This window comes from Dasypus novemcinctus, chromosome 1, assembly GCF_030445035.2.
Source record: "Dasypus novemcinctus isolate mDasNov1 chromosome 1, mDasNov1.1.hap2, whole genome shotgun sequence".
Classification (NCBI taxonomy): Eukaryota; Metazoa; Chordata; class Mammalia; order Cingulata; family Dasypodidae; genus Dasypus; species Dasypus novemcinctus.
This window is the reverse complement of record NC_080673.1, coordinates 117,722,658-117,744,068: the sequence shown is the minus strand read 5'-3', so window position 1 is coordinate 117,744,068 and position 21,411 is coordinate 117,722,658. Positions and strand designations below refer to the sequence as shown.

General features: G+C 37.0%; 1 protein-coding gene and 1 pseudogene across 12 annotated transcripts in view; one reads left to right on the top strand and one right to left on the bottom strand.

Moving 5' to 3' along the window:
* MAPK10 (mitogen-activated protein kinase 10) overlaps positions 1–21,411 on the bottom strand; it is a 366,398-nt gene that overhangs the window by 94,896 nt on the left and 250,091 nt on the right. The window lies entirely within an intron of this gene.
* LOC139437402 (chromobox protein homolog 3-like) lies at positions 15,035–15,741 on the top strand (annotated as a pseudogene).

Sequence of the window (21,411 nt, the reverse complement as noted above, 5' to 3'; positions counted from 1 at the left end):
ACTTCAATAGCATACACATTCTCTGTTCCCAAAACCCTCCATTTCTCCCTCTTTATGTGGTTGAGTAGCATATTACCTCTTTATATTTTGCAGTCCATCATCAGGAAATATTATTATTTCTTATTTAATTATATTCTATCTCTCCTAGGAATTAAAGAGTAGAGTTATATATTGAGAATACAGTACTACTGGGTTTTGCATTTAACCATTTAATTACCTGTACTGAAGATCTTCATTTCTTCAAACTGCTCCAAGCCATTCTCTCCTGTCTTTTCCTTTCAACCTGAAGAACTCTCTTTAGCAACTCTTGTACGTTAGGTCTTTTGGTGATGAATTCTCAGGTTTTTTTTAATTTTTTATCTTTGAATGTCTTAAATTCTCCAAATTTTTGAAAGACAGTTTTGCCAGGTAAAAAATTTTTGCTGGGAGTTTTTCTTTCACAGTATCTTAAATACATCATACCACTGCCTACGTGCCTCCATGATTTCTGATGAGAAATTGGTATTTAATCTTAATAAGGATGACGTGTTTGTGATGAATTGTTCTGTTGCTGCTTTCAAAATTCTCTCTTTACTTTTAGCATTTGACATTCTCATTAGTATGTGTTTTGGAGTGGTGTGTTAGGTTTTAACCTATTTGGAGTATGTTACGCTTCTTGGATATGTACACTTATGTCTTTAAGAGTTGAGAAATTTGAGGCCATTATTTCTTCAATATTTTTTCTGCCCCTTTTCCCTTTTCTCCTCCTAGAACTCCCATGATGCATATGGTACACTTCATGCTATAGCACAGGTGTCTTAGACACTGCTCAGTTTTTTTTTTTCTTTTCTCTATCTGTTCTTCTGACTGTATGAGTTAGCTTTTACTTTCTTCTAGCTCTCTGATTCTTTCTCCTGCTTATTCAATTCTGCTGTTGTATGCCTCTAGAGTATATTTAAGATCCAAACATAATTTCTGTTGTTTGTTTCTTTTTAAACATTCTAATTCTTCTTTTTGCCTACACATTGTCTTCTTAATATATTACTCAATATCCATATTTATTACTTCTACTCATATTTTCTTTCAATTCTTTGAGTTGATGTAGGAAATTGTAGGATTGAAATTCCTTGATTAGTTGTTCCAAAATTGTGTCTCCTCCGAACTTTTAATTTGTTCCCTTGACTGAGCCATATCTTCCTGTTTTTTAATATGGTTTGTAATTTTTTGCTGATGTCTGGGAATCTGATTATTTTGGTGTAGTGACTCTGAAATTCAGTTTCTCCCTCTTGCCTACTGTTTAATTGTAGATTAGCTATGCATTAAGGCTCTCCTTTGATGCTTGGTTTAGTTTATACTGACCTTTAGAGCAGCCCGTATTTAACTCTTCAGGTCTTCTGCACCTTTTTCTTGCTTGAGACATGTGGTTCTTTTATGTGCAATTGTTCCACCTTCAGGAGAAGGCTTCCTTTTCTCAGTTCCTTCTCTGGGACTCCTGACTTATCTGCTTTTGTGCAGATTCCCCCCCGCCCAAACTCCTATGATTTCTTCAACTGCTCTCTCTCACCCAGTGCCACATTTTCCTTATACTTCTCAGTCTTGGGGCCCATCATGACTTACAACAGTTGAGTTTTCCCTTGTATTCATGAGGCTTTTCTGCCTCTGGTAACTTCTATGTTAGGGTATCGGCCCTAGGGAGCCAGATGGGTTCAGTGTTCCAAAACACTCACCTTCCCTAGCTTTTAGTGTTGTTGTTTTTTCCTCAATTCAGCATTTGTGGAGTCCTTCTCCAGTATCTATTGTACTCTAGAATTCCAAGAAAGTGGGGTTTGTCCTTTTTTTTCAGTTGTTTCTAAGAGAAGACTTTTTTGGGGGAATGTCTTTTCTTTCCATCTTGATGATGTTACTTGATGGGTCTCCATGTGCAAGAGAATGGGAGTAGATTCCTACCTCATTCAATATGCAAAAATGAACTGAAAATGGATCAGACATAAATATAAAACAAATACTATAAAACCCCTAGAAGAAAACTAGGGAAACATTTTCAGGATCTTATATTAGGCAATGGTTTTTTAGACTTTATAACAAAAGCATGAGCAATGAAAGAAAAAACAAAGATAAATGGGACTTTATCAAACTTAAAAACTTTTGTTCCTCAAAGGATATTTTCAAGAAAGTAAAAAGCCTACACAATGGGAGAAAATATTTGAAAATCACATTTCTGATAAGGTTTTAATATTCAGAATCTATACAGAAATCCTATCATTCAACAACAAAATGACAGACAATCCAGTAAAAAAAAAAAATGGTCCAAAGATTTGAATAGACATTTCTCTAAAGAAGATACAGAAATGGCCAACAAGCACATGAAAAGATGCTCAACATCAGTAGCCATTAGGAAAAGAAAATCAAAACCACAACAAAATACCTTTTCACATTCACTAGAATGACTTTTATTAAAAAATAACAAATGTTGGTGAGGATGTGAAGAAATAAGAACATAAGTACACTGCTGGTGAAAATGTAAAATGGTGCTCTTCCCGTGGAAAATAATTTGGTGGTTCCTTAAAAAGTTAAGTATAGAATTACCACATGACCATGACCCAGTAATCCCATGCTACCACTTTCTGATGCATGCTGCAATGTGGATGAACTTTGAAGATATTGTATTGAGTGAAATAAGCCAGATAATAAAAGACAAATATTGTATGAGCTCTTTATATGAAACAATTAGAATATGCAGTTTTAGAATTATAAGCTAGAATATAGGTTACCAGGTACAGAAGTAGGGGTGAGGAATGGGGAATTAATGTGTAATTGGTACACAATTTCTGTATGAGGTGATAGAAAATTTGGTAATGGATGGTGATGGTGGTAGCACAACATTGTGGATATAATTAACACCATTGAATTGTATGTATGAAATTGGTTAAAATGAGAAATTTTATGTTGTATATATGTTACCAGAATAAATGAAATCATAGAGTTGTAAAACATAGTGAACCCTAGTGTAAGCTAGGGACTATAGATAATCATAAAGTTATAATAATATTATTTTATCAATTGTTAATGTTCAGAATAGGGAAAAAGGAGTGTATGGGGAGCTTATGAGAACTCTGTACTTCCTGCATGATTTTTCCATAAAACATCTACTCTTCTAATATATTTTTAAAAAATCAATGTCCTTGCCCAAGTCAGTATATAATGTAAAGTAAGAAAAAGTGTAAACTTCTACAACATGTGCTATAATTGGACATTTATCTACTAATGAGCAGTTTTTAATCTTTCACCTAATCACAAATCCACACAACTTTACTACCATCTCAAGCCAATCCCATGATATCATCAAAGGTTGGCATGTAAACCTTGTTAAAATCTAGATGTGCCCTAATCATGCAATTCTCTAACTTTCCACTTTCATAAACAATTTGTTATGATTTGTTATTAATGAGCCCCTTTATTCCCCTTTATAACTACATCCTTTCTTAATGCCTCACTGGGCATCTTTTCTAATCAATATGAGATTCAATGTCAAGTTCATTAGGTGTCCCTTAAAACCTCTTCTCCTTCTTTTAAAAAATGACAACTTTTGCCTGCTTATCATCATGTGAAACACTGTGGGTTGGTTCACTATACCTCCATCTGACCTACCTTGTACCTTGCCTTCCTGTACTTAAGAGCCTGGAAAGTTAAATCTAGAATCTCCAGTTGCTTTTACAGTTAGTGCTCTGGATTCCAATAATGTCCTACAACACAGACACACTCATGAGAAATCTGCAAGGTGGAAGTGAGGGTAATAATTCTCTGATATTTGTTGGTTGTCAGGCAAGGTCTTATATAGATGTGAGGTTCCCTTCTGAAGCAGTGATTTCACATCATTCTCCAGCTTCCTGGTGAGAGGAGGAGTTGAAGCAGGACTACAGGTTCCAGTGCCCAGTGACCAATATGACGGAATAGCAATGAGAGCAGTAACAAGTGTACTATTCCAGCTCTATGATTCCTATATTTCAACTACAATAGTGAGTTTTGGAAACTTGGTTTTAGAACAGTCTTAGAGGCAAGAGTTCCCATTATCATTCAGTTCTCTAGTATTTAAGTCATTCAGGAAGCACCAGGTCACTTCTCCAGACCTTCCAATGATTTTGCAAGTACCCAATTTACTGTATTAAATCTCTGCCTGCTTAAAAGATTTCTGTCTCCTGCGATGAACCCCGGCTGACACTAAAATCTTTCCCATTTTCTATAATTCTTCAGTGATCACTGGCAGCAGTTTAGCAAATTCATTTTCAAATTGGCATCATTGGTCTACACAGACATTAATGACTGAAAGTTTTCTGTAACCCTTGAGTCATCTTTTTTCAAGGATTCTTTGTCCATGGAATCTTTTTTTCTTTCAACAGTTTTATCTTTTTTTTATTTTCTTGTAAGTAAAAAGACAGATCAATCTTTATGGAGATTTTCCAGCTAGTATATAACTTCTTGACTTACAGTACTAATCCACCTCTACTCCTGCCAGGTCTTTTCCCAAAAGAAAAATTTACCCTGCTGTTATTATGATCCTGTCATTTAACCTAGTTTTATGATGCTATAATCCTATATTTATTACTTGTCTGCATTTATTAAATGCACACTTGCACACACACACATCTCTCTGCAGGCAAGTCTTGTTCTCAACTTAGCTATGTTTTTGTCTTTGTTTTCCTTCTAGCAATTGCCAGACAACTTCTTACTTAAATATTCTTCTTCCCAAGTGTCATAAACATTTATTTTATAATTTTTCTCTTCCCCTTCCTCTTTTTAGCATTTAAAATGTTCTTGAGCATACTATCATGTTTGCAGGCAAAAAAAAAAAAAAATCCCTAGACATCTTGAATAAAATATTATCTCTAAACAAAAATCCAATCTAATCATTGGAGCATTTTAAACATCTTATGCTTAGCCTGGCAAGCCAAATTCTGTCCTGGGAAATACTCTGTACACTCCATTTCTTTATTCCTACATTCTCATTTTGACCTTTTCCAAAGGCCTGGACTATCAGAAAAAATCTCTACCTGGTATCTTCAAATCTCTCACTTGCATGCCCCACTAGTTCTAGAGAATCTTTTGTGACTCTGACTCCACTATTCAAAATCTTGTTCTTGAACCTACTAAACTCATTTCTATCTCAGGGAATTTGCAATTTCTCTTCCTTCTGGGAAGACTCTGCCCATTCTCACAGGGCTGGCCTCATCTTGTGAGCCAGGCTTCAGCTCAAATGTCATCTCAGAGAGGCCTTGCCCGAGCACCCCATCTAAAATCAACAGTTTATTTTTGATTATTTTTGTCATTGAATGGTTTAGCTGTGTCCATTTGGTTATATTTGCTGGGAATGCTTTTAATTACAAGTAATCAAATTCTGACTAACAGTAATATAAGTAATAAAGATATTAACTATACAGCCTAACAGAAAGGTTGGAAGCAGGCATATCTAGGTTCAGGTCTGCATTAGACTTGGTAGGTCCTAGGCACTTTTACCCACTGATTTTCTATACATTGTTTCTTAGCACGGTGGGGGAAAAAGTCAATAACAGAAGAATTCCATTAGTGAATTAAAGGGCAGTGTTGTAGGGCCCGTGATACCCTGCTAAGTTCCCCTTCAGGAATATATTACCCCAATCACAATTTAGAGATAACAGATAGAGCTCCTGTTTCCCACAGTCACTGTGCTTCTGATTGCAAGGGCTTCACTGCACATCACTTTCACAAAATAGGAGCGGCAGGACCAAGGAACTGCTTTATCAGGGTGATTCCTACATTCCCACCTTTGGCCATTTCCTGGCAGTAATATTCAAAGTACGATTTATATATAATAGCTTTGTTTTTACTTAGGTGAGCATCAGTACCTGAATGATGTCAAAATTAGCTAAGGATTAGAAAAGTTTATTGGACCCATCATTCTATTTCTACAGTTAACTCTACGTTGAAACAGTGATTCTCAAATTAGCCTTGTAGTAAGAATGTACTACATTTAAAATTAACGATTTAACGACAGTGAGATGTTCCTTTGGCTCACAGGTTGGTACTGTTACTTGACACATGCAAAATTGATGAGTTCTATTAAATGGCCCACAGATATCACAAATGGTTCCTGCACACAGGACATATAATTATGCTAGGAATAAACTTCATTGCCCCAGCTCATGAGCTACTTTGTCTTTTTCCAAGCCTGCTCCATCACAGTTTTTCTTATGTTTGATTGCCCTCCACTAGTCTGACAACCATTGCGGTACTACTATGAATTACCTCCAACATTCCCTATCCCTGAAAAATGCATTTTAGCTACTTTTTATGCTCCTAGATTTATTTCCTTTTTTCTCCTCTGTCCCTCTTTGTTATTTATCTTTTCTTTATTCACTTCCCCTACTCAACCACTATTTGGGTTAATATTTATGAAATTGAATGCTGCGTCTGCTGAAGTTCTACCGCATTTTATTTGTGTCATAATTATGGTATAGTTATCATAAACTATCTTTTATTGTATGTAAAAAACTCTCCTCAAAGTTGTTGTGCTCCTTAATGACCAAGTTCATGGAATTTAGCTCTGTATCCCCTATATGTTTATTTCATGGAATTGTATTTGCTATTGCTAAATATTTATTTTTGGAGATTTAAATATGTTAGAAAACAGGCATTAGAGATGTCAAAGGACAAAGGTTTAAATAACCTAAGTAGCTTATATTAATTTAATGCTGTTACTCAAGATGACAATGTTTTATCTCTAGCTATGATCTCTTTCTCAATACTCCATACTCACAAATACATAACATCCCTAATTGGACTTCTCAAAAATATCTTCAAAATTAATATTCCCCAAACTGTATGTCTTTGATTTCCCTCTTAATCTTAAATTGCTCCTCCTCTAATCTCCTTTGAATACCTATTTACTCAAGATTAAGTCATCTTGATTTTTTTCTTCTCTTCATTTCTTCCTCATATTCAATTTATGAAGGTCTCTTGCTTGATCTATTTCATTCCAACTCTATTGCTATCACCATGCATTATGCATACTGCAGATTCTGACCCTTAAATGACCTTCCTGCATTAATTCTCACTTCCTTCCAATCCATATGTCACCATCATCGAGCTATTTGCTAAACTTATTCTAAATTTATTTTATCTAAATAAATTAAATCTAAATGTATTCCATCACAGCCACACTATTTTGTGTGTAATAGTCCTGCCAAAAGCATAGAGAAATCACAAAACCATTTTTGATAAGACTAAAGTCTTTGAGAAACACGTATAGCAAAATTAGATAAAAGGTGATTAAATTCTGCAATAGTTAGTTGTTTTGTTTGTTTTATTTTTGTTTCTTTTTAAATACACACAAAATGGTCCAGCCAAGGTTTGGTCTATCTAGTATTTTTTTCATATAGCCTACTTCTTAAAATATTTTATAAAGAGATAGAAATTGGTAACTTGAGACTACATATTAGGATTACTTTAAACAACTCCCTAAGCAGTCCACACCAATCAAATATATCTATCGATTTTACTCCTAAATGCATGCCCATATTTTGCAATCTCCACCTTCTTCCTGTTGGTTAGCATTATTAACAATGAATTTACTGACCCCAAATGGATTTCCTGACTAGCTGACTTTAACAGCCCTCCCCACTCCATCCTGCTTTTTGTGGTTTTATTTGTGCTTAGTTTGGGTATACAAGACACCAAAACTAAGTACAAAAATGGAAAAGAGATTTATTTATGTACTCTGTTGTGATGTAGCATGAGTTTAGAGAAAGGCTGTAATGTACAAGACTCACTGCAACAATAACAAAAATTCTCTTCTCACAAATGTCCTTTCTGTGTCATCAGTAAAATTGAAAGTATTGTGTATGTATCATTTTATTATGGTACACCATAGCTACTACATAGCCAAAACCATTTGAACACTTAAACTCTGCGACTATGAAAAATAGTTCTCTTTGATTTTCAGCTAAGCATTATAGGAGAACACAATTCTATTTTAGCATTTCTTTTCAATTTGAACTAATACTCGCTTTTAAAATTTAAGTTCTTTTAAGGTGGTTGTGCTCATTTAAGAAGATCTCATTTAAGAAGGATTTATGATCATATAGCATGTCATTCTTTTTTTACTTTTGGATATTTCATTTGGATAAAATAAAATACATCTCAGAAGAAGGTTAAACTTAAATGTTAATTAATCATATCATATGTTTCCGAATCAAACAAAATCTCACTAGTATTTATTGTGGTAGATTATAAAAATAAACAACTTAAATTTCTTGTACTCAAGGAACTGCAACATATTGGGGAGTAGAGGATAAATAAATGCAAACTAAAACTATTAGGTCAAATATGCTTATTAAATAACAACACACACATATATACTCACATACCCATTGATGAGCAACAAAAGTGAGAAGAGGAAGAGGAAGGAAAATGCTTGCTTGGTGGTTTGCAATTTTAACTAGGCTGGCCAAAAAGTTCTCAGTGAGAAAGGGTCCTATGAGGAAAGAATGGAGGAGGTAAAGAAGTAAGCCTTCTAAATTTCAGAGGGAAAGAAGTTTCAAAGTACAAAAGCCCTTGGATTGGAATGTGCCAGGAATATTTAAGAAATAGTATGGAGTGAGCAAGAGGAAGATCCAAAGGAGATAAGGTAAGAGAGTGATAGAGATGGATCGTTGTACAGACTTTGGCTTTTCCTTTGAGGTGGGTGGTGTCGCAGATGGGGTTCTCTTAAAACAAATCCTGCGTTGGGGATTTCTTGTTCAAGTATTTCACTGAGGAAATAATCTCAGGAGAAGAAGTAAGGAAGCTGAATAGAACAGGATAAAAAAGTTAAGCAAGGATGTGGCCCCAAATGGCAATTAGCTTCCAATGCATCCCTGGCAGAACTCTGAAAGAATTGTACCACAAAATTAGTCCCATCTTCAGGTAAGGGGGCCAGAACAATCATCTTACCCAGAATCATTGGCTTTCAGTTTTCCCTGATTCAGGCAAGGTGGGTCCAACTCAGCTGAGGGCAATTATCTAGAAAAGGGAGACTCTCTGATCAATAGCAGCCAGTCATCATAACAGCAGGGGCTGGATATGCCAGCCAAGGTACATCCAGGGGCACGAGCAGTGTTCATAGAGGTTAGAAGCCTTTTGAGGGTTCTGGGCAGAAGGGCAAGATGAACTTATGTTTTAAAAGGATTTCTCTGTTCATTTAAGTATATGTTGGAGGAGAAAAAGGCAGAAGATGGAAGAAAGGTTGGGAGTGCATCAAAATAGCATGGGTGACATCAACAGACGAGTGGATCAATAAAATGTGGTATATACACACAATGGAATACTACTCGGCTGTAAGAACAAACACACTACAAACACATGTGATAACATGGATGAATCTTGAGAACCTTATGTTGAGTGAAGCAACCCAGACATTGAAGGACAAATACTACATGACCTCAATGATATGAAATAAACAAGCTGCCCTAGATAGCAAGAGACTGAACGATAGGCTTGCAGGAAATCGGAGGGTGGAGGAAGGATATGAGCCGATGTCTGCAGGGGTGGAATTTAAGACGAGATGGTGGTAAGTATGAACACAAAGAAGAGATAAAAGGGGGGCAAGGGGTTGCCTTTGCTTGGGGCTTTGCGGGTTTGAGGGTGGCTGGGGAGGGACGGGTGGGTAACGTTGCCCAAAAGTGGGGGGAGGGAGGGGTAGCATACGAACCAGGAGAGGGTCAGGTGTTGGTGGAGAGTAAAATGCCGAGAAAATCATATCAAAATATAATAAAGAGGGTTACCTGTTTAGAATGCTCGGAGGGGAGGGTCTGATGCAGGACGGGCTCCTGGGGAATGTCTAAATGCTCATTCTGCCAGAGTGGGTGACACCATGGGGTAGAAACCCAAGTAGTGAGAGTGGGGGTGGACCCACATCCTGGGGAGGACTAATGCCATCCAATAGAGGGAACTGTATCCCTCGAGAGAAAGGGTGGCTCCCAGGGCACTGGGGCAGTTGAGCAAGTTAGGCCCTGAACACTATTCCATCTATCTCTGGAAGTGGCTCCTCAGGAAACGGAGGTTGGCTATCACTGAGGGCACTAAGGTGGAAGGGAAAATGGACGTTAAATGTGTGGAACCAAAGTAAATGGGGGGTAAGAGAGGAGTTTCTTGAGAGTACACAAGGATGGATATAAAACATGTAATATTACACCATAACATATAGGAGATGACAGACTGATAATGTAAACCATAATGTAAAACATAGGATAACTAAAAATGTAAAGAACTGTGTATCCTAAAGTATGCACCATAATGTAAATACAGATGTCACCTTGTTAGAAAGCTAATGTCTCAGACTCTGTACATCACTTTAAGTAAATATGATATGAATAGGGCGTAAGAGTATCACTGTGGAAGGGAAAAGGTTTTCTGGTGGATGTGTGGGAGTGCTGTATATTATATATATACATTGCTGTGGTCTAGGACTCCTGTGAAGAAAAGCTGAATAATTAGGGGGGGGGGGGGGAAAAAAAAAAAAAGAAAAAAAAAAAAAAAAAAGAAAAAAATAGGATGTGGAATTTTTTCAAGTCAACTTTCTTTATCTAAGTTCTTTATCTAACTTTATCCAAGTTCTTTATCTATCCTTTAAACTCATCGCTATATGCCATTCCCTAGTAAGGGACCATGACATTATATTGGGCTTCAAATTTCGGGGAGTTCTGGATCACAGAGTGTTTCAACAATGGCAATGGAGGGATACTGGTATGGGATACCAATGACAGATGATATATGACTGACAGGGAGCTGTACAGAACATATGTCCAGGGTGCATGGTAATGTTTGGATATACTCATAGTGGCAACAATTAAAAACCACAGTAGGGGGGGTACTGGGTTCCCGGCCAGTGGTGCTCTGTCGTGGTCCCTAGGGGAGCAGCGACAGTCTCCCAGGTACAGTGGTGGGGACTGGGAGGGAGTGAGGGTTCAACAGTGAGCCCCTGATACTAATGACTATGCTTGTGAGCTGATAAACCCAAAATAATAACAAGGCCTAGAGCAACTTTGTGCCTGGGAATTTCCTTCTGTCAGCCTTCATGTTACTCAAATGTGGCCAGTCTCGAAGCCAAACTCAGCATGTAAATGCAATGCCTTCCCCCCAGCGTGGGACATGACACCCGGGGATGAGCCTCCCTGGCAACGAGGGACCACTATCAACTACCAACTGATGATGCAACTGGAAAATGACCTTATACGGAAGGTTCAATGCGGATCAGCAGAATATCCATGTCTACATAAAATACCATGACTTTAAAATGCTGTTTGACCTAAAGTAAGGGGGAAATGGAAAGGAGAAATGAGTTTATATGGCTACGAGTTTCTAAAAAAGAGTCTGGAGGCTGGCAGAAGGTTTGCCCTCATGCACAACTGAGCAGAGTCAGAGAGACAGATAAAGCAGATATTGGTTCCTTTGAGGGCTAAAGAGACCCATGGGAGTTATGGTCATGGCCGATGGGGTTAACTACCAGGGCAGATGGCCCCTCTTTGGAAATGGTGTTTATGTGTGATGAATCTGGACTCAGATGGGATCTCCCTTCATAAGACTTTCATGCTAATGTGCTGGAGGTGCAGTTAATGTTGGGGTTTAAGATATATTTAGGGGATTTGAATCTCTGGACTGACAATGTGATAGCCAGATCCTGAGCCTCAACAGACTCCAGCACCTACAATCTGATTTATTGGACTTACCACACTCAGCTAAGATGGAGGTGAAGAAGGACAACCACCACACCATGGAGCCTAGAGTGATTACAACTGAAAATGGGAGGATTGCATCCAGCATCCAGGTGGAATCTGAGCCTCCTCTTGACATAAAGGTGCAATGGACACAACCAATCCAGTGTCCACATAGAAGAGGTGGCATTGGATTGGGAAAAGTGGACATAATGGACAAAGGGTATGGGGAAAGGCAGGAAGAGATGAGAGGTGGAGGCGTCTTCGGGACATGGAGCTGCCCTGGATGGTGCTTCAGAGGTAATCACCGGACATTGTAAATCCTCACAGGGCCTACATGATGGAATAGAGGAGAGTATGGGCCATGATGTGAACCAATGTATATGAGGTGCAGAGGTGCCCAAAGATGTACTTACCAAATCCAATGGATGTGTCATGATGATGGGAACAAGTGTTGTTGGGGGGGGGGAAGAGGGGGGGTGGGGGGGTGGGGTTGAATGGGACCTCACATATATATTTTTAATGTAATATTATTACAAAGTCAATAAAAAATAAAAAAATTAAAAAAAAAAAAATAGCATGGGTGAGAAGAATGACAGTATCTTGGGCAGCATGGTAGCAATGGAAATGGTGAGAGTGGCCAGAGTCTGGATATATTTGGAAGGAAGTTAATTTAGATTCTTTTTGGACATATGTGGTAGACTGAAGTATATACCCCAGTTTGGACATGTTGTTGGTCTTGGTCCACATTCTGGTGACTGTGGACTCATTGTAAATAGGATCTCTTGAAGCTGCCACTTCATTAAGGTGTAGTGCAACTGAATCAAGTTGGGTTTTAATCAGGATTACTGAAGTCCTCTATAAGGAGATTGAAAGTCAGACACAGAGATAGAAAATTACAGAAAGAAGTCAGAAGTCAGCAGAACCTAGAGGAGAAAGGAGAAGACATCATTATGTGCATTGCCATGTGATAGAAAAGCCAAGGAACAAGGATTGCTGTCAACCAGCCCCAAAATGCTGTGGTCTTCAGGGAGAAAACAAACACTTTACGAATGCCTCCATTTTGGACTTCTCCTATCCTCAAAACAGTGAGTCAATAGATTCCTGTTGTTAAACCAAACCATTTATGGGATTTGTTTCTGTAGCCAGGAAACTAAGACAATATCTAAGCAGGCACTACAGGGAGGATATGGGGGTCAGGGAAGAGGTCTATTGTTGAGAGGTGAATTTGGGAATTTTCAGCATATAGAAGAAATATAAAGCCATGAGACTGGATGAGCCAAGGGAATGAATGTAGAGAAAGAAAGAGAAGAATGGAGGGGAAGAAGGCTCAGAAGACTGAGCCTTGGGGAATTTGATATTCAGGGGTTGAAAGCTGATGGGAAACCAGCAAGAGAAACTAAGAGGAAGCAGCTGGTAGAGTAGAAGGGAATCTAGGGGAGTCTAATGTTTCCAAGATACAGTGTTTCAAGCAAGAAAGCGTAATCAACAGCGAAATGCTGTTCTTGGGACTAACCAACTGAAGACTGGAAGTGACCATTGAACAACAGCAATGATCTAGACAAGAGCAGTTTTAATAGAGAGCAGGAACAAGATTCAGAGGAAAGAAGGGCAGATAAACAATTGTAGATAAGTATAGATAACCCTTTGGAGAAATTTTGGTGTATAACAGAGAAAGGAGGCAGAAACTTGAGTTACTGTGAGGTTAAGAGAATTTTTTTATTGTTAAGAGTGAAACTAACACTAGATGTTTGTATGCTGATGGAAAGGCCTAGTTTTGAGGAAATACGCAGGATATAGGGCAAAGGGATAGGATAATTGGTGGTGAAATGTTCTTGAGGCAATGAAGTCAAGTGGGATCTAGTTGCAAGTGTAGGGATTGGTTTATGTAGGATAAAACATGTTATGCAGTATCAGGTGGGAAGGAAGATCAGATGGATTCAGGTCCCAGGATGTGCGCAGTGGTGGTGTGTGTGTGTGGTTCTTTTTGGGGGGGATTGGGAGGATTGTGAGAGTTCCCTTCTGAGGGCTTTTAGTTTGCCAGTGAATTGGGAAGCAAGATCATCATCCAAAAAAAAAGGACAGGGGAGGAGGTATCGGAGTTTTGAGGGGAGAGGTGAAGGAATTAGGAGAGAGGGAAGGTGAGTGGACCAGAAATTCTGCACAGCAGAAAAGGCCCACTTGATCTTGGTGGTCTTGAATTTAAGGGAGACCGGTCAACATGATAGTGTTTTTCTCTGACTGTGTTTAGCTATCCTTATGCAGAGGAGTTGGATTTAATCAGCATTTGACATTTGCTAGGAAAATAGTTCAGAGTTTATATAAGACATATATATATATATATATTTTTTTTTTAAAGATTTATTTACTTATTTATGTCACTCCCCTTCCCCCCCAACCCTGGTTATCTGTTCTCTGTGTCTATTTGCTGTGTCTTGTTTCTTTGTCCGCTTCTGTAGTTGTCAGCGGCATGGGAATCTGTGTCTCTTTTGGTTGCGTCATCTTGTTGTGTCAGCTCTCCGTGTGTGTAGCACCATTCCTGGGCAGGCTGCACTTTCTTTCGCACTGGGCGGCTCTCTTTACTGGGCGCACTCCTTGTGCATGGGGCTCCCCTACGCGGGGGACACCCCTGCCTGGCAGGGCACTCCTTGCGCACATCAGCACTGAGCATGGGTCAGCTGCACATGGGTCAAGGAGGCCCGGGGTTTGAACCGCGGACCTCCCATGTGGTAGACGGACGCCCTAACCACTGGGCCAAGTCTGTTTCCATATTTTAATATGAGGCATGAAATCAAAGCTATATTAGGAGAAAAATCAAGACATGAGGGGTGTTAAGGATTGAATCATGTCGCTCACAATATCTTCAACTACTAACTCCCAATCCTGTGAATGTAAATCTGTTTGTTGTTGTTGTTGTTTGCTTTTTAAAGATTATACAAATGTCACCTAAAAAATATAGGGGATCCCCCTATGCCCTGTTCCCCACACCTCCCACATTTTCCCACATTAACAACATCCTTCATTAGTGAGGTACACTCATTACAATTGATGAATACATTTTGGAGCATTGCCACTAAGCATGGATTGAAGTTTATATTGTAGTCTACACTCTCTCCCACCCAATTCTGTAGATTATGGCAAGATATATAATGGCCCATATCTGTCACTGCAATATCATTCAGGACAATTCCCAAGTCCTAAAAATGCCTCTGTATTACACCTGTTTTCCCCACTCCCTGCCATCAGAACCTCCAGTGGTCATTGCCTCCCCGTCAATGATATAATTTCTTCCATTGCTAGAAGGTGTGTCCATTTTTAAAGAGTCTATGAAGATGTCATTAGTTGTCCAGTCCCCTCCCCAATGGATGTGGCTTGAGCTGGAGGCGCACAGGGTGGGAGACACTGCAGACCCCAACCGGAGCAGCATGGAGCTGGTGTTGCTCTTCAAGTCTGCAATAAAAAAAAAGGCCCCCCATAAAACTATATTTTAAAGAGTGGGAAAGAAGCAGGATGGAATGAGGAAAAAAGTTGAAAAGGCAGAACCTGAAGAATTTGAGATGGAAAAATTACTGGATTGATGTGTGGTAAAGGGAAAGGTGGGGTATTTCCTCAAGTGGGAAGGAATTTATAAATGCTGACGATGCTTGGGAGCCTGAAGGACACTGAGATTGCTCAGAGTTAACTAAAGCATTTCTTAATTCTCAAAAAGCTGGTAGAGAAGAAAGATGGTACAAAAAGAAAACCTTTATCCCACAGTGAATCTGCTGACAGTGAATCAAAGAAAAGCGATGCTCTTAACAAACCAAGAGGCTTTGCTAGAGGTCTTGCTTCTGAACGTATAACTGGTGCCAAAGACAGCAGTGGAGAACTAATGCTTCTTATGAAATGGAAAGAGTCAGATGAGGCAGACTTAGTGCTAGTGAAAGAGGCCAACACGAAGTGTTCTCAAATTGTAATTGCTTTTTATGAAGAAAGACTAACTTGGCATTCTTGTCCAGAAGTTGAAATGTCGAAGCTCAATCATTGTATGCACTGCTAGAGATGCATATATATAGTCTAGATCTTGTTTTTTTTTAACTTATTATTATGAAGAATAACTACATTCTAATGGAAATCAAGTTTAATACGTTTGTTTTGAAGTGATAGTATGAATTGCAGGTCTTGTGGAATTGAAGAATTATTGAAAATAATCTACCAATACCAAATCAAATGTATCACATCAGTTCCTATAAACAAAACTTCAAGCTTTTGAGATAGTCAATTTAGCTTCATTTTGATAGTCAAAAAACTTTTACAAATAATATCTTATGAGTAATTTTATTTGTTTTGTTTTTATTATCTAATTAACAGACATGGAAAGGAAAAAGTCAAGGAGACGCATAGAACATAAAAATACAAAGAATAATTACTACAGAATGGGGGGTAGTGGAATTTGAGGGTTTAATAAAATCCAAATTACATGTCAGGACTAATAAATTAGTCTTGAAAAGAACAGTTATAGAAAGACCTACTTGACTAGAGATTTATCTCAGCATCTGTACTAGTTGCTGTATTTTTACAAGAGCTGTATTTCTCTCACAGTTTCTATCATAAACTATGGCTTTATTGCTGATCAAGGTATTTAAAAAAAGAAAAAAAAAGAGGTCCCACAAGTTTATAATCAAATTACTGGCAGTATGTACCAAAAATGCAATTAGTTGATTGTTTCAGTATAAATCCTGTTTATAGGTTAGTAAGTAAAGTAAAACGTTACTGTGAAAAATTGTTCTACTTGACACTAAATATTTTTAAATCATGATGTTTATGAGACAATGCAAATAACATTTTACATGAATCCTAACATTAACTACCAAATATCACATGTAAATTAGGAAAAAGAACTTGTATATATTAACTTGGAAAACCTAGCCAACAATATTTAATAAGAATAATTATATAAATGGAATGTACCAAATCAGAGAGGAATTATCAAATATGAACTCAAAGAAATACCAACATGAAACTGAGCTCTAAGAGTCATCTGGACTCTGTTTCATCTCTAATCAGTAGATAAGAGACTGTCCTAGACTTTAAAAATCTCAGATAATACAGTAATAATCAACCTACGCAATTCTCCATACATAGATAAAGCTTTGTTGTAATTCCTCTGTAATTTTTTGTACTAATGTATGATTCAGTTAAAATATTGAAGAGTTCAGTGGCTATTCTTCTAAACATTTTATGTTGTCCTTTATTAACTGTTGAAAAGAAAACCCACACAGTTTTCTGTGTGGGTTTCTATGAGCACATTTTATCTTGGGAGCTGCAACTAAATAAATATGTTTACTTAAGAATTTTACTTTTGATTGATGGATAGGCCTTTTAAAAAATATCAATATAGGCCCAGGAGGCATCAGAACAAATAGCTGAATGGCACTATTCCTGGGACTTCTAAGTTCAAGTAAATTTTATAATCAGTTTGTCAATAGTGTTTGAAAATTTGATATGGATTTGAAAGGAATTTCATTATATTAATTTGATAAGTGGCATATTAGCAATTTCTTTAATCATATTATTCATGCTTATAGAACTATATATTTTTCTAAACTTTACTTTTAAAGTTTTGGATTACATGAAAGTTACATCAAAATGTGGGAGATTTTCATATATCCTCTCTCTCCCCCACCTACAACTTATTTCAAATTCAAAAAAATAAACTAGACAAAAGTGAAAAAAATGTAAAAAGGTAAATTTCATTGGTTGCTAAATGTAATTTAATAAACTTATTTAAATGTGAAGTAATTAGTCTATGTGGTTATGGTGAATTTTAAGAAGTTCGTAAATCATCTTCTAAACTGAGGCATTTAAATGTCTAATTTTAGGAAGCCATTAATTAGAAATCTAAGCTGATATTAATGTGGTAGTAACAGAAAATAACCTTGGTTCCATTGGGAAGCTTAAGTTTTCATAAAATAATGGAAAAAGTAGTTGTTCCTGTACTGCTAAAGTAAAATACCCGTTAATGTAATCATGGTAGATGTGTAGAATTAAATAAAGCACTAAAAATATTTAAGTTCTTCTGATACGTTATGCATTGAATTGGAAGTGTTCAGAAAGTGTTAAAATGAAAACTATAGATTGACTGATAGTTATAAAATGCAATTTTACATAAATTGAACTGACTAATCATGTCATGAATTTCAACAAAAACTTGCTTCTAGTTTTATAATTGTAATCTCAAATTCAACTCCTTTAATTTATGAGTAATTAAAGTTTTTTAAAAGTCATATATTATTACATTTAAATCTTCTAGGGTTAAGACTACCATCTCTTTACACTCTAGCTTCCTTTTCCTCAACTTCCCCTTGTATCAGGTAGAGTCATGGAATACATTTATTTTGGTTTAGTGGGATATTATATGTTGACAGTCATTTCTGTATTTAAATTACTGTGATTTGTTCCAATATAGGAATTATTTATAAGAAAGACTACTTTCTATCACTGCACCCACACACCTGGTAACCAAACTTGAAACATGAAGAGGTAGAATCAAAAGTTACATTGCAGTATAATCAATAATTAGCAATGTGAGTACATGAGTAGTAGAAAAGAAACAATGTTCAAAAAGTAGGAAGCCTGAAGAAATTTTCCAAGTATTATAGCCTCTACATAAAAGAAACCTGAAAGAAATTTTCCCAAATTTGACAATTCTAAACTTGTATATGACATTACCAGTAATGAATTGTGAAGCTGAAAAAAATATTTTCTAAATTATCAATTATAAAAGACAAATTTCAATCAACCATGAGAAGAAGAACGGAATTTTCTTTCTATTCTCTCTATAGGTAATGATATTACAAAATCATTGTCATATGGAGACATGTTTAAATAGTAAGCAGTAAAAAATATAGTAAAAGAGATATTATATGGTAGTTAATAAAAATATTTTTCTGGATTTTATGATTCTGTAGTACTTAAGCTTTTTTCAGTTTGTGACTTTTGTCATTTATTTCCTTATTCTAAATAAATAATTCACTTTCATTCTTAACTTTATGTTTGTTATTTTTCTTAAAGGTGGCCCCCAAATTTTAAAAGCTTAAGCTCCAGCAAAACTTATGTGTGCCCTTTCCATAGCACATTTTAATATACACACAGCTAAAACAGTCTACAGAGTATAACTAATAGCTACAACAAAACTATTTGGCCTTGCTCAAAGGAATGTATGTTTACAGGAGAGTTTGAACTCTCACGAACTCTTTTAGTGGGCTTCAGCACATATGAATCCAATATACCTAGTGAGAATCTAGGGTTCAAAGTTAGGGCATAGAGCCAGTCATCTTGCTTGTGGATCCACCTGAGATTCAGTCCTTCCTGACATTGTGGTAAACAGGTTGAGGAGATGTCCATCCAAAACCCAAATATAACACTACCTTAGATACATTCTAGCATTAGATTCTCTGTTTAAAAGCATTTATATCTTGCAAATAATGCCTCTGAGATAACACAAAACTACAGAATCTTAGAATGAGAAGAAACCTTCAGAGTTCATTTAATCTAACATCCCACCAAGCAGAGAAATTCTATGTAAAATACGATATTCCTAAGAGTGTTAAACCAGACAGCAAACTAAGTAAACCTAGCTCAAATTTTCCCTTCTCATGTGGATTTCCAAGGAAAATGGAAGTGAAACACCTAAATTATGAATTTATAGACCATTAACTCATCCAGCCACAGAATCATATATTCATACTACTGAATGGCAACAGTCCTTGGTCGGATAAATTTTATTTTCTCAGATTCAACATTTCTTACATGAACTTCAATTAATAGTAATTAAGCATGAAATCTCACAAATCTGTATTGGAATTTCCACCTTGGTCCCTCCACCTCATTCCCATCACACACACACACATACACACACACATGCACATCCTTTACTTCTAATTGACCTGTAAGCTTAATAATAACAATCCATTGTTTAGGGTTTTCCTAAGAAACAGAAGTCAAGAATATGAAAAAACATCACCTTTCATTGTAAGTAATAATTAAATATTATTCTCCTCATCATTCATATTACAGGATATTTATGTACCCATTGAGATTCCAACTTGCTGTAATACATGCCCTTACACACTAAATTCAACTATTGGCTGCTAGATATTTGTTAATTACTTCCAAGACTCTCCAGTGTTGCTTCCTACCAGATGTATTAATACAACAAATTCTTTGCAAAATGGTAAAAGCACTGTGCTTGTCAGCAGCAATTTTCAAAAAATGGAAGAAAAGGCATATTGTGCAATTATATAAATAGCAAATATTCTTGTGATGGTTTGAAGCTGGAGGAACCCCATGTTCTTAAAGCTAATCCATTCCTGTGGGTGTAAACCTATTTGTAGTGGGACCTACAAAATTTTGATTAGGTTACTTTGGTTAAAGGCCTTTTCATTATGTTACTTCAATAAGGGTTGGCCCAGAATAGGTCTTAATCGTCTTACTGGAGTCCTTTATAAATGGGAACAATATGGAGAGAAACACACAGAAGCTGAGAGAGAAAGCCACTGAAGCAGGAAGCTAAAGCAACGACACCTTGAGGAGAAGGGAAGGAACAGCAGATGCTGCCATTGTGCCTTGCCATATGATAGAGGATTCCAGGCTCACTGACAGCTCGTCTTTGGGGAGAAAGCATTGCCTGATGAAACCTTGATTTGGACATTTCCACAGTCTCAGAACTGTAAGTTTTTAAGCTAATAATTCCCATTGTAAAACCAACCCGTTTCTGATAATTTGCTTTTTGGAAGCTTAGAGAACTAAAACAATTCTACATGTCAAGACTCCAAATTCTTAGCTAGAAAAACCTTAAATCATTAAACCAATAGCCTTATTGCATTTAGATATGAAGAAATTGAGGGCTTTGCAGGATGGCTAATGTATTAGTTAGCCCAAAGGAGTGCTGATACAAAATATGAGAATTCGGTTGGCTTTTACAAAGGGTATTTATTTGGGGTAAAAGCTTACAATTACAAGACCCTAAAGAGTCCAACTCAAGGTACCATCAGAGGTACTTTCTTACCCAAGTCAGGTGCCATAAGTTGAAGCAAGATAGTGGGCGATCTCTGCAAGGGTTCAGCCTACCTCTCTCAGCTACAGGTTGGCATAAGGACTTGTTTCGTTCTCCGCTCAGCTGCAAACTATCAAGCAAACAGCTCCTCTCTCTTCTAGGGGCCTAAAGATCTAAGTTTTCTCCACTCCTGTGCCTATGGAGTGCTCTCTCATCCTGTGCCTTCTTCTGTGAGTGCGTGTTTATATCAGCCCACCAAGGGGGCAGGGAATCAGGTCAAATCAAGCCCTAATTTTAACATAATTTAATCAAAGACATCTCAGCTGAATCTAATACAATCAAAGGGGATCACACCCAGGGGAGCAGACAAGTTTGCAAACATAATCTTTATCTTTTTGGGGGTTCATAAATAATCTCAAACTGCCACAGCCAACTTATCCAAAGTCAAACAGCTTATTTGTGACCCAGATTCTATAAAATCTCATCCCATGTTCTAAAGAGTTTAGTCACGCCAAATATACAAGTGAAACTCCACATAGCTAATCTTAAAGATTGATTTTATGGAATCTTAAAACCATCTTACAAAAAGGATATTTTTTACGAAACATAATACTGGTATCTTATTTTAAAAGTTATAAAAATGATAATTCCATGATGGACATTATATACTTG